Here is a 12,967-nt window from a genome sequence, read left to right as displayed (position 1 = left end):
TTTCTTCTTTGATGTTTAACTTTGCAGCTCTGTTTTCTATATTTAAAATTTAATTTCCACAGAATATGCATAGCTTGAATTTTGTACTGTCAAATGGTACTGACATTTGTGCCAAATTGTTTAGTTTAAGAAAACAGAGTGCAAATTAGAGCACATAATTTGCGGAACTTGACTCTCACCCAAATCTGAGAATATATAACTATTAAAAATTGGGTTAGAATTTGTCCCAGCCTGCAGTATGCCGATAAGTGAAGTGATCTTACTAGTGGCATGTAGGCTGAACATCAACCCCCTCAGAATTTAAATCTGAAATCAGCAAAATCTGAAGAGATTCTCTTTGTAAAATCAAGAGATGACCATTTTTCAGTTTTGCAAACTTTTGATACTACTTTTATATATGATCTTAAACTGGAGAAGTGCATGATTTCTGCAGGCTTGACGATATTTTCCCACTTTTTTACTAATAGAGAATCACTGTAGTTATAAATTACACTGTCTAAATTATTGCTCACATTACTTTTAAAATTTGTATAACTGTATATGACAGTCATTTATATTGAAGCCAAAGACTTATTCTTCATACAATATAAATTTTAGATTTCTCGAAAATGTATGGAAAATTGGTATAATTTTTTATGTATGTTGTCACATATATCCCTACTTAAATTGCAATTACATGAAGTTTGAGGCAGATCTGGATTGCCAGTCTGCCCTAGTTAATATTTCATCTTTTTTCTCCGGTGATGCTTTTAATGCAGTAAATAGTTAATGAAATTTTAGGATTCCAGGAAGCATGAAAGGCACATTATTATGTTTAAACTATTTCAGATAGGAAATAAAACCCTTTTTATTTGTATATTTTTTAGTTATTGTGGAGTTGAACCCAACATTAGGCGATGTTAGTTTTACCCTCTTCTGGTCATATGTGCAATTTTCTTATTTTGCTCGTTTGTTATGTATTTTTTCCTTTGCTGTTTTTGAAAATCAAGATGTGGGTGAAGGAAGATTTAATTTAAAAAGTATTTGTATTTTAAAAATTTCAGTTGCAAGTTTTCAAGCACTATTTTTCAGGAGTTATATTAATATTGTTATGAATATAATATGATATTGGTATTAGGGGTTGGGTGACCAGGTAATCATGTCAGGACACCTTGACCAGATTACCTGGACACCTTGACCAGAGGTCTGTTATGCTGCCCCAAAATATTAGAAAAAACGAAGGTGAGAATTCGCTTTACTGAAATGTCAGAAGTATCCACCCTATGCTTACTAAGATCTTTTCTCTTCAACAAGATAATAAGTACAATTGTACTTTAAAAGTTAAAATGAGAGACTGAAAAAATACACTATTGCTACTACTTTTTCATTGCTTAGTGTTAAGAAATCATATTTAAAGAAGGATTTGTGTTTGACATGAAAATTCAACCCTTTTTCAATTCCAAATTTCATATGAATAATTTAAGTGATTACTGTTAATTATAAATTTATGTAAACATCATTTTTATATTTCAAATATACTACCAACCTGTCATTTTTCCATTGTTGAATTTTATAATTCTTATGGATAAATATAATAGCACTCATTAATTCTAATTAACAGAAAGTATGTAGGTACCTATTGCCATTGTGCGGGCTTTAAAATGAACTTGACATATTTCTATGAATATTATTACAAGCCTTGTTAGATGGATCTTATTTTACCGTACCTTTTCATGATAAACTTCTTTCCAGTATTTAAAATCAAAATTGTCTTCCTTAAGTTTGAGAATTTAAAAAATATCTATATTAACATTTTAGTTGAATTTAGGTCAATAGTAATTGCTTTTCACATTCAGTTTTGGGTACAAAATTATTATCCTGAAAATTAGTCTAAAAGTATTTACGTTGCTAAATTTATATAATTTTTTCCATGTAAATTAAGTTGCTCGGTAATAATTATACGGTTGTTAGAATGCTAAGTGTTATGTCAGTATATGAGATTCTAAGCTCACTTCATTGATCCATAAAACATTTAGAGTGCCCCCAAGTTTCCATTGCTAGATCATAAAGTGACCTTACGATTTGTAACTTAGTACTGATTTATTAACTCTAATAATTTTCTACTTATAATTGTGAAACTAGTTGCTGATATTCCTTTATGCTCAAAGAAACCTGCTCCATATTTTGTCTTTAATTTAATTTTCTTACCTGTAACAGGTTTAATTTAAAAATTTTAATCACACATTATATTTAACAGAGCAAATAAATATGTAAGCAGGAGCCCATATGCTTTTAGGGATGAAATTTGTTTGGTATTATATGAATGTCCGATGTGGCAAAATGACAATAATAGATAAATCAAACCATTTAAGTCATTGGGAAATTCTACTTTGACAATTAATTCTTGTGACTAATCAGTCTTCATACTAAATTCTAGTTACAAACTGGTGGCTGTATTGAAATTCTGACATCGAAATAATATCATATCAATTATATCAATATAATTATAAAAAATTTACAAATATAAATGTTGAACCTACTGTGAAGGTAGGGGCAATTTTTGGACAATGATTGGTTGCAATTTAAAAATTTATCTGTGGTTTTCTTCCATACACCATGATAATTTCATATTTTATAAATTTAACATTTTTCTTAAACCATCAAAAGTATTTTAATTATGCCCATGGTGACACTGTGACATGAGTAAAATGGTCTACATTTAATAAAGCATGTGACTTGAAAGTAATAAATGACATACCAATTTTAAAATACAAATGACATTCCTATATCTATTACTTTTGCAGCATCAAACCTCTCTAGCAAAAAGCTCAGTTAATGCTACTGTTATGTGTATTTGTATGAAATGTATATTTTCTAATGAAATGAATTGTATTCTTATATAACATGTTAAGATGTATATTTGTTAAAAAAAAGTGTATTTTTCTAAGAATTTTCCTGCAGCCTTTTTGTACAAAAACTTCATATATATTTCACATGTGAAGCCATATAGTGCTGGAAATGGACACCATCTATAAATTCCTACCTAAAGCGGCAAAACCCTCGACAAAGACTATGTGCTTCTTCAGTAGACTGTGACTTAGATTTTTCAAAATTCAGCTTATGTTCTGTCATTTTGGTTAGGATTTTACAAAGTGTTGGGAGTATGTTTGATTTTTTGTATATAGCTAAGGTGACCTTCCTGAAAACAGTAGAATTAAAAATATAGCAATATTTTAAATGGAATATTTACACAACTAATGATATATCGTTATTTCACTGTATACACTAGTTTCTTAAAAAATTCTCCCATAAGTTACATATTTCACCAAGCCACCTGGTTTGTAGGTTTTCTTTCTTAGCCTCCCTAGTTGAAGAAAAATCTGGTCAAATCCTCACCCCCATCACACTAAAAACTGAGAAAGCACTTGCAGAGGAATTTATAGAAGGTTGTTATTTTGTTACACTAAATTTTCATATACTTTATATAAGGAATGGTTTGTCTACTTTTGCGAAAATGTTTTGCTGTTAAAGCGTGTTCATTTTAAATTGCCAATAAATGCTTTTACAAATAAAAAGTAACTTTATTTATAGTTCCCTTAGAGACGGTTTATTTAACTATAAAGGTTTTAGCTTTTGGAAACACAATATAGGTCTAGTAGTTCCCCACTTCAATGATTCCTCTTCATTCAAAAACAAAAAAGCTCCTGTACAAGACTTAAGCACATAATAATAATTATCAGTAAAGGCTAATACCTAAGGCACCAACCTAGGCCCAAGTCATCGAGCGACATAGACACTTCCAACTTTGGGAGCTGACTTGCTCTATGCCTTAGCTGTTCAAAAACCAGGCCATAAAAGTTTGAGCAGATTTTATCCCAGTTTCATTTTCTCTAATTACAAATACCACTTTTGATGCACTTTAATTGTAGGGAAATTATGAATGTTTTCACACTAGTAGACCCTTCGCAACATATGGGCCATGGAATTGTATTGCACCCAGGAAATCGCCCAAAAGGCTTGTGTAAAGTATATCTGACCACGCTCCTTGAGAGCGTTTCAAAATGCAGATCATCTACTGAAAAGCAACACCAGTATCATTGGAACCTGGAGTGTAGGAGTACCCAAAACACTGAACCATGGTGTGCCATATTTTTTATTTCGGAAACAAAAAATTATCATTTTAAAATAAAATATTCAGAATTGTGTTCAAAATCCATAATAATTTATTATTATTAAATACACTGATGATTGTAAGTTATACAGCCTTATATCATGAATAGCATTCGTAGTGCTATTCTAGATCCTTAGCACACTGTCCAGCAGCTAATTTGATATCATGTTGTTTCAATGACACAAGACAAAGTTCTAAGATTTATATTGCCTTAAAATTTGTTTCTTAACCGAATGCATAAGATACTTCCATTATGATTTTGAAAGTCTGAAAAAAAATTGCAAGGTTGTTGTCAAGCAAAATTAAAAAGGACGGCTCAGACTATACTTCAAAAGGTTTCAGTGTATTCTTAAAAGTCCTGCGTGGGAATAATTTCTTTGTTCAATTTTGAAACTACTAATTTAGTGATAAAGCAAACAACTAATTTACTAAGTACTTTACTTATAAAGCAAACTACTAATTTACTAACTACTTTACTAATAAAGCAAACTACTAATTTACTAAGTACTTTACTAATAAAGCAAACTACTAATTTGCTAACTACTTTACTAATAAAGCAAATGACTAATTTACTAAGTACTTTACTAATAAAGCAAATGACTAATTTACTAAGTACTTTACTAATTAAGCAAACTACTAATTTACTAAGTACTTTACTAATAAAGCAAATGCCTAATTTCCTTATTAAATAAATGACCAATTTAATAAAGCACATGATCCACTTCCTAAATTATGTAAAGTTAACTAATTTATTATTATAACAAATTACAAATTGACTCATGCAAATAAATAATTGAGCAAATTACTAATGTACTAATTTTTGCCAATTATTATATTTAGAAATTTACTAATGTAATAATTTTTGCAAATTATTATATTTAGCAATATACTAATGTACTAATTTTTACTAATTATTATATTTAGCAATTTACTAAATTAATAATCTTGCAATTGACAAAAATGTATAATATAATTATTAATTTTTCAAAGGGCAAATGATTAATTTTGATAATTTTGAGATTACTAATTTGGCACAGTGCTAAATTACTAATTTTGCTAATTACTTACTAAATTTCCATTATTGATGATTACCTTCTTTATTCCTCATAACTTACCATGTTACTTTTCAAAATAAGTACTTAATGTAGTAAAAAATGTAACGTTTCCAATTCTTAAATGGGGGTAGGAAGGTGCAGAGGAGACCAGCTTCCACCAGATTTTCAAATCTATTTTCTAGTAGGTAATTTGTGTTTCAAACATGTTTTGAATTTTAGAAAACGAAGTTACAAATATCAATAGTCGTGGCACAGAAGATTAAATTTCAAAAACGACAAAGATCACGCCTAGGGTTTCATCGTCTTGAGGGGCTTTAAAAGCGAAATAGCCACAGCATCATTTGAAAAATTCCAAGCCAAATTTCAGATAAAATTTATTGCTAAGCGTGACATCATGAATTCCCTGTAATTCTCCTAAAAGCGCCCACATTTCAATAAAAGCCACAGTTTTCAAGAGCTAAGCAATTAAAATGGGGCCCTATAAAATACAGGGTGTTTGAAATTGCTCGATCAGACTATTTTTCTAAAAAACTATTTAACGTAAATTTTTGAAATTTTCAGGGTGTGTAATTTCATTATAGATCTCTTCAATTTTTAAATTAAAAAAAACCGAATAACTTTTATCGGTTTTGAAAGATTTATTTTTTCACCGGTAGGCGGTACACCAAAATGTTCAATGAGAAAGTTGTAGAGAACATCCGAAAACGTCCAAATAAAGTTGGTTCGGACGAAATAGGTCTACTTAAAATGAGTTATGAGGTCAAGAAAAAAACAAATTGGTTCTAAAACCATTGCCTCCTAGTACCAACTTGTTTTTTTCTTCAGAAAATTATCTTCGATTTTTTCGAACTAAATATGAATAAATGTTATTCATTTGTTTGCTATTGGTTTTTATTTATTAACTTTATTTAAAAAAAACAGTTATGGTAATAGACCCAAGGTATTTTTATCAGGGTTTTTACCACCTTACTACCCTATAGCTACGCGAGATTTACCATTTTTATTTCTAAAGTTGTGGAGATGCGGTGCATTAAAAAAACACACATTAACGCATACTCGCCACTCGGCAACAAGCTGGTTTTCTGCTTATAAAAGTTTTTACAGTAGTCTTTTTTGAAAAATAAAAATTAGGTAGTCGAGAGTAAAGTTCAAGGCACGTGTATACCAATTTTCAGAGCTGTATACCAATTCCGAACAATTCGGGTGTTTTTTGTAACCATGCGCCCTCACTAACGTAAGAGTGTCGTTTGTGTTATTGAATTTATTGACGTCCGGGGCACAGCCAACTTCGATTTCGCGTACCGGGCTTTAGCGGCCCTGTCAATCGCGTGAATTTAACGTGTATATATTTTCCCGCCAGGATTCCGCTACGACCAAAATTTAACATTAGTCAGATAAAAAAAGTTGTTTTTAGTTGATTTTTCCTAAATGAATTTGAAAAACATTTAATTGAACCGAATGTAGGTTAATATTTAAATAATAGTATAATATTTTTTTAAAGATTATAATTTTTTAACGGTGTTTATAAATTATAAAAGAGTTAAACAGAAACCAAGAACTTCTTCCAGATGCCGCCAATAACATAGTATTATTGCGTAACACTTGAAACATGTAAATAAATAAATAAAACCAAAAGTGAAAAGAAGATTCAATCTAACTTCAGGGTAAATATATTATTTTAACATTTTTAATTAAATAATATTAAGTTAAAATATATTATAAGCGCAAAAAATTTTAGGTTTCAACAAATTTTAAGCTTTCGTCTTTTTAAACCTAAAATAATATTGTATATTTAGTAAGGGCCGGTTTGTAATTTTATCTGACTGAAAATTTTTCCCATAATAAAGTTACAAACCTGAACAGAAATCATCCTCCTTGAAATGCAGGCTGCAGACCATCTGTGTATCTTTTGGTATAAATCATCCCAACTAATGTTTTTTTAACCTTAAACTTCTAAGGCTTTCTTCGTTAGTAAACTCGTGAAAAGGTAGGTCTTTTCTATTTACATGGTTTGATGTATAATATGGTACGCAACACTAAGGTATTGTGATGAATATTTCTATTTTTTACCTATTAAGTTCCAATAATGTACCTAAGCACCTTATATCTTCAATTATATTAGTTTTAAGATTCTTACTCTTAAAACTAATTAGATTTACAGAAAATACTACCTAAGAAAGGTTAAAACTCGTGAATTTGCTATATATATTTATAGAGTAATGGCAGTTTGACGTTACGGCCTTAATATGTAAAAAAAAGCTACCTGGTTAAAAGGGAACGGTTGTTGCTCTGCCGTGCAAAGCACAAAAGCATTAACGACCAAAACCAAAATATGGAGAAAAGTCGCGAAATTCAAACTTTCTTGGCCTTAAGATACCCCAACTTACATCTTTCAAGTTTATATAGTAGACTTGGATTTTTCCACTCAAATTATATTCTGATACTGAACAATTTACTGGCCAAACGATATTTCAGAAATATCATTAAAACCATGTCTTAAAACGCGAAAAAATGCGTTTTGATTTGATTTTTAAAGAAAATAAACACATTAATGCGTTTTTGGTTTGAAAATAATGCAAAAACCTAAAATAATGCGTTTTGCAACAAGTCATTTCTCTAAGAACAAAAATTTTAAATTCGAAAATTAGTTAAAAATTGAATTTACCGTATAAAATAAGGAGAAATAAAACCAAAATATGTAAATCGAAAATTTGGTCGTTAATGCTTTTGTGCTTTGCACGGCAGTGCTGCCGTAAAGGTGAAAAATTTCCATTATTTTAACAAGCACTATATATATATATACAGTGACTTGCAGGACCTGGCTGAGGTTGGCTCTCCGAAATATTACTTCTTGGGGATTTCCTGGGAAGATGATTTATTGAAGCGTCTAGGCCTATTGGGTTTTCTCTAAACTTATTGCAATATTTATTGTGATAGAAAGCGCTTTCTAGGAGCTTGAATTAAGGCCAACGGGGGCGCATCTCTGATACTCGTTTTTGGAGAGAAAGTCGAAACCATAGATATCGGAAACGTATATAAAGGTCTAGATAAAATATTTCAAAGGGAGGTGACAGCTAGCAGAAACGCGCAATTTCTGCAGGCTATCCTTATAAGGCGCTATCTAAAAAAGCTCGTGCTATCGTCGCGAGAGCCATTGTCTCCTGCTTAAAAATTATACTAAAGGTCACCCACAGATGGTGTCTAAAGACTACGGCCTGCGGAAAGGTCAAGTACTTAGTACTAAAATGCTTAGAGAGCTCGCGCTCTTGGTCACGTGATTTCCTCGGTGTCTGCTAGCTAGGTGTCAATTCCGTATTTTATGTTAGTCTTAGACGTCCCGAAATTTATCTAGACCTTTATATACATTTGTTATATCTATGGTCGAAACGCAGAGAGAGAGGTAGCGAGGCATCTGACTAGTGACGTCACTGGCTACATTTTCAAGAGAGAGCGATTTATAGGGTAACTACGTTTGTCTCTATCTTCGTCTGTCTCTTAAGTCGCGTTTCATTCTGGTATGCGAAGTATTATTAATTTTGTAGATATTTAGAAAATCGATATAATTTGTGGAGTTAAAAAAAATTCCTTTAAAGTTGGAAAGAACTTTACAGAGATAAAATAGTTTCTTTTGGATATTTTTATATACATAATTTTTAGTATATTATACCAACATTCTAAGTAATAAATCTCATGAATTGAGCTAGTTTAAGAATACGGCCTAATATACAGCATTGATATGAAAATATATAAGTTTTGAAAAAAAGTTAAAGATTTCCGTAGTGTAATCAAAATTAATTGTAAATTAAAACATTACTTACAAAATACACAATTTTAACAGGAAACGAGGCCACGTGTTTGGTAGATAATCATAAAGGAGACGAAAAGATCTATCTCGGAAAATAACCTTGAACCAGGCCCAATGCCTTTTATGATAAATACCGCCAAAGAAAATTATATAAATTAAAATAAAAGTTTCGCTCTACTACCTTAAATTAATCAGTTTAAAAATACAGAATGATATAGGCATTTTTCGAAAATACGAACAACGAACAAAATAGTGCTGTTAAATACAAAGTGTTATAACGTAAATAAAAATTCAATGTTTTGTTGTATATAGCCAAATTGGGCTACTATAACGATAAGTTGAAAGACCTGTAGCTTTAATTTTCCCTTTTTTACTTTGGCGCCTGCGCAGTGTTGCTATAACCAATATCATTTCCCGCGGAGTCTTGTTTCGTTTTATTCTAACCAACGACGTCACCAGACTAGGGGAAACTCACCCTCCCGCGCGGTTGCCGAAAACTAGTTTCCTGCCACTTTTATGTGCGCCAACCTTATACAGTGATTTCAATATCACGTGGCACGACGTCACCTATGCTTTTTCCCATAGAGAAAAAATCCTGCACAAAATGGCGACCATAGCCAAAGCTACGAACTGAAACTACTCTATAGTGCCGCTTGTAAGAACCTTGAATTAAGGCAGAATTGTTTGTTATTTTGAAACCCGAACTACAAAATGCTCTTTAGGTTTCAGATGGCATTATTGCGCCTAGTTTTGATTAACTCAAAAATAAAACTCACACGGTTCCTCACAGTAAGCTCGTTTTACGCTGTAGATACTGTAATCGCAAATTTAATCAGTAGATAATTTTTTAAAGTTACAATTTGAAACTAAAGAACAATATTGGAGAAATGTCTAGAAAAGAATAGTTGCAACGATAAAGTTTTTAGCTTCAAGAGGCCTAGCCTTTAAAGGAGAAAACGAGACCATTGGGTCTAAACCTAATGTTAATTAACTTGGATCCCGGGAATTAATTAAGGATTTTGGGATTTTGGCTAAACATTTTGAAGAACACGCGAATATGGGGAAAGGACGCATTTCGTACGTGTCTTCTACTATATGTAACGAATTTTTTAGAAATCATGGGTGTACATTTTCATCAAGTGATACCAGACATGGGCAAAGTTCTGAGTACTAAATAAACAGTAAGAATTCAAGTGTCGAAACTTTAATTACTTATAAGTAGAGTTATTAAAGACCGTGAGTTGAATCGACGGATCTCTATGCGAGCAATCTCAATCTAAGCTAAACGAATCCCGCTCTCTCCTCGTTCGCTCTCTCTTCAGTGAGCAAGCTTTCGTTAAACGTGGAGATGCCGCGTTCAACGGTAGCCGCTTACGGCGCGACGAACGAGTCGGTCGCGAACGAAGAGGATTTTCGCTCGCTTTAATCGCTCTTGAAGACGTGGGCAAAATTGTGAGTACTAAATAAACAGTGAGAATTCAAGTGTCGAAACGTTTTTACTTTTAAATAGAGTTATTAAAGACGGTGAGTTGAACCGACGGATCTCTATGTGGGCAATCTAAATCTAAGCTAAACGAATCCCGCTCTCTCCTCGTTCGCTCTCTTTTCAGTGAGCGAGCTTTCTCTAAACGTAGAGAGGCCGCGATAACGGGTAGGCGCTTACGGCGCGACGAACGATTCTGTCGCGAACGAAGAGGGCTCTCGCTCGCTGAAATCGCTCTCGGCGCAGAGAGAGAACTTGCCCGAAAACCTCACCGTCACGTTCGCATGCCGCTGATTTTTTATTGAACGATGGGGTCTCCTCTCACGCTTCTATCTTTCCAATGAAATTCAGATTTTAAAACAAAGCGTTTGTTAAATCAAATTAACCATACTCAAAATATTTTTATCACCAAGCCTATTACTATTCTACGTTTCCTATTGCAAATAATTTAATAGTGCAGTATAATCACACTATGTTTCTTACTTAATGATCTGTATTTTTGAATTTTAACTACCGGTGAAACAATCAATTAAATATAAAATTTAAGTTTTATTTATAAATGTTGAAGCTTAATGTGTATTTAAAGTTAGGCAACAAATAAGTATACCTTCATCATATTTTCAATAATCTTAGTCAACAATTTTTTTTTTAAACTGCCTGCCCAAATGAGTTAGGTTAAGACTTTTTAACCACAACTTAATTGAACAATCGGTTTCCAAATTAAATAAAAGAACTGGCAAGAAGGTCCAATATTGGAGGTAAAAGCTGCAGTACCGTTCTCCTCTCAGGGGGTTGACATAACAGCACCCCAAAAGCCATTTTTCTCTAAATATCCCAGTAGATGTCGCTTTAACTGCCAAACCTAATTTTCAAGGTCGATTTCAAAACTATATGAAATGTTTTTCTAGGAAATTTTAAAGGTTAATAGGGACTTGGAAGCATGACGTCACGCCGTACCTTTGGCCATGGCCGCCATTCTGGTATACTTTTTCTCCCCAGGATAAAAACTATTGAAAAAAAAACTGTGACGTAGCACTGCCAAGTCCCTATACTATCGTAAAAAGAATACAAATTTAATTCCGAAAACCCCAAGTAGATGGCCTATTAACCGTCAAACCTCGAAATTGTTTCCGTGCACCGTGTCAAGGCCGAGGTCAAATAAAACGCTTTATTTTGAAAACTGAATTTCATTGGAAAGATGGAAGCGAAAGAGAAGGGCCCCATCGTTCAATAAAAAATCAGCTCAATGCGAACGCGACGGTGAGGTTTCGGGCGCGTTCTATCTCTGCGCCGAGAGCGATTTCAGCGAGCGAGAGCCCTCTTCTTTCGCGATAGTCTCATTCGTCGCGTCGTAAGCGGTTACCAGCTGATCGCGGCATCTAGACGTTTAGAGAAAGCTCCCTCACTGAAGAGAGAGCGAACGAGGAGAGAGCGGGATTCGTTTAGCTTAGATTGAGATTGCTCACATAGAGATCCGTTGGTTCAACTAACCGTCTTTAATAACTCTATTTAAAAGAAGCAAAGTTTCAACACATGAATTCTCACTGTTTATTTTGTACTCACAATTTTGCCCACGTCCGCGAGAGCGATGAAAGCGAGCAAAAATCCTCTTCGTTCGCGACAGACTCGTTTGTCGCGCCGTAAGCGGCTACCGGTGATCGCGGCATCTCCACGTTTAGAGAAAGCTCGCTCGCTAAAGAGAAAGCGAACGAGTAGAGAGCGGTTTTGTGTAGCATAGATTTAGCTCGCTCGCTTACAAATCCTCTTTAGTTAATTTTGTGATATTTTAAGAAATCGATGTGTAATAGCTCAGCAAACAAACAACAAAAATATTGTTTCTTAGCTTGCTTTTTTATTAAGCAAACGGACACGAACTTTTTTCGGCTTACTTTTTGAACGTGATTATTTACATCTAAGCAATCGCATCTTGCCCATGTTTGAGTGATACTGCTAGAAATGCAAAATGTAAAATGTTTTGCAATTATTGTGGATTCGACTCCCGACATTGCTAAACTTGATCAGTTAACTGTAATTTTTATATATGTTCTCCAAGAGAGGTTTTTTAAGTTTCTGTCATCGATTGGACATGAAGGCCTTGAAATATTTCAAGCTCTTAATTCTCTTAGAATTTAAAGAGCACGGCATAGATATAAAAAACTGCAGGGAACAATCTTATGACAATGCAGCCAATATGTCAGGATTGTAAAACGGCCTGCAGGGACGTATTCAAGGAGAAGCCGATTACTTGCCGTGTTCAGCACATTATCTCTAGCCAAACCCATAAATCCCGCACCCTCTTCAACCTTGAAAGTAATTACAAAAGCGGCCGCAAAATTGTGATGACGCCACTATGCAGAACCTAGATAAACAGTAAATTTTGGGAAAATAAGTAGGGTCAATACCGTTTTTTTTCCCTTTAACCTCTATGGAAATTGTGTCGCCGACTGCACCACACTCTCCACAGATTTTTTCAT

Source organism: Leiobunum rupestre, chromosome 1, assembly GCF_980474605.1.
Source record: "Leiobunum rupestre chromosome 1, qqLeiRupe1.1.hap1, whole genome shotgun sequence".
Taxonomy (NCBI): Eukaryota; Metazoa; Arthropoda; class Arachnida; order Opiliones; family Sclerosomatidae; genus Leiobunum; species Leiobunum rupestre.
This window is presented reverse-complemented; position numbering follows the sequence as displayed.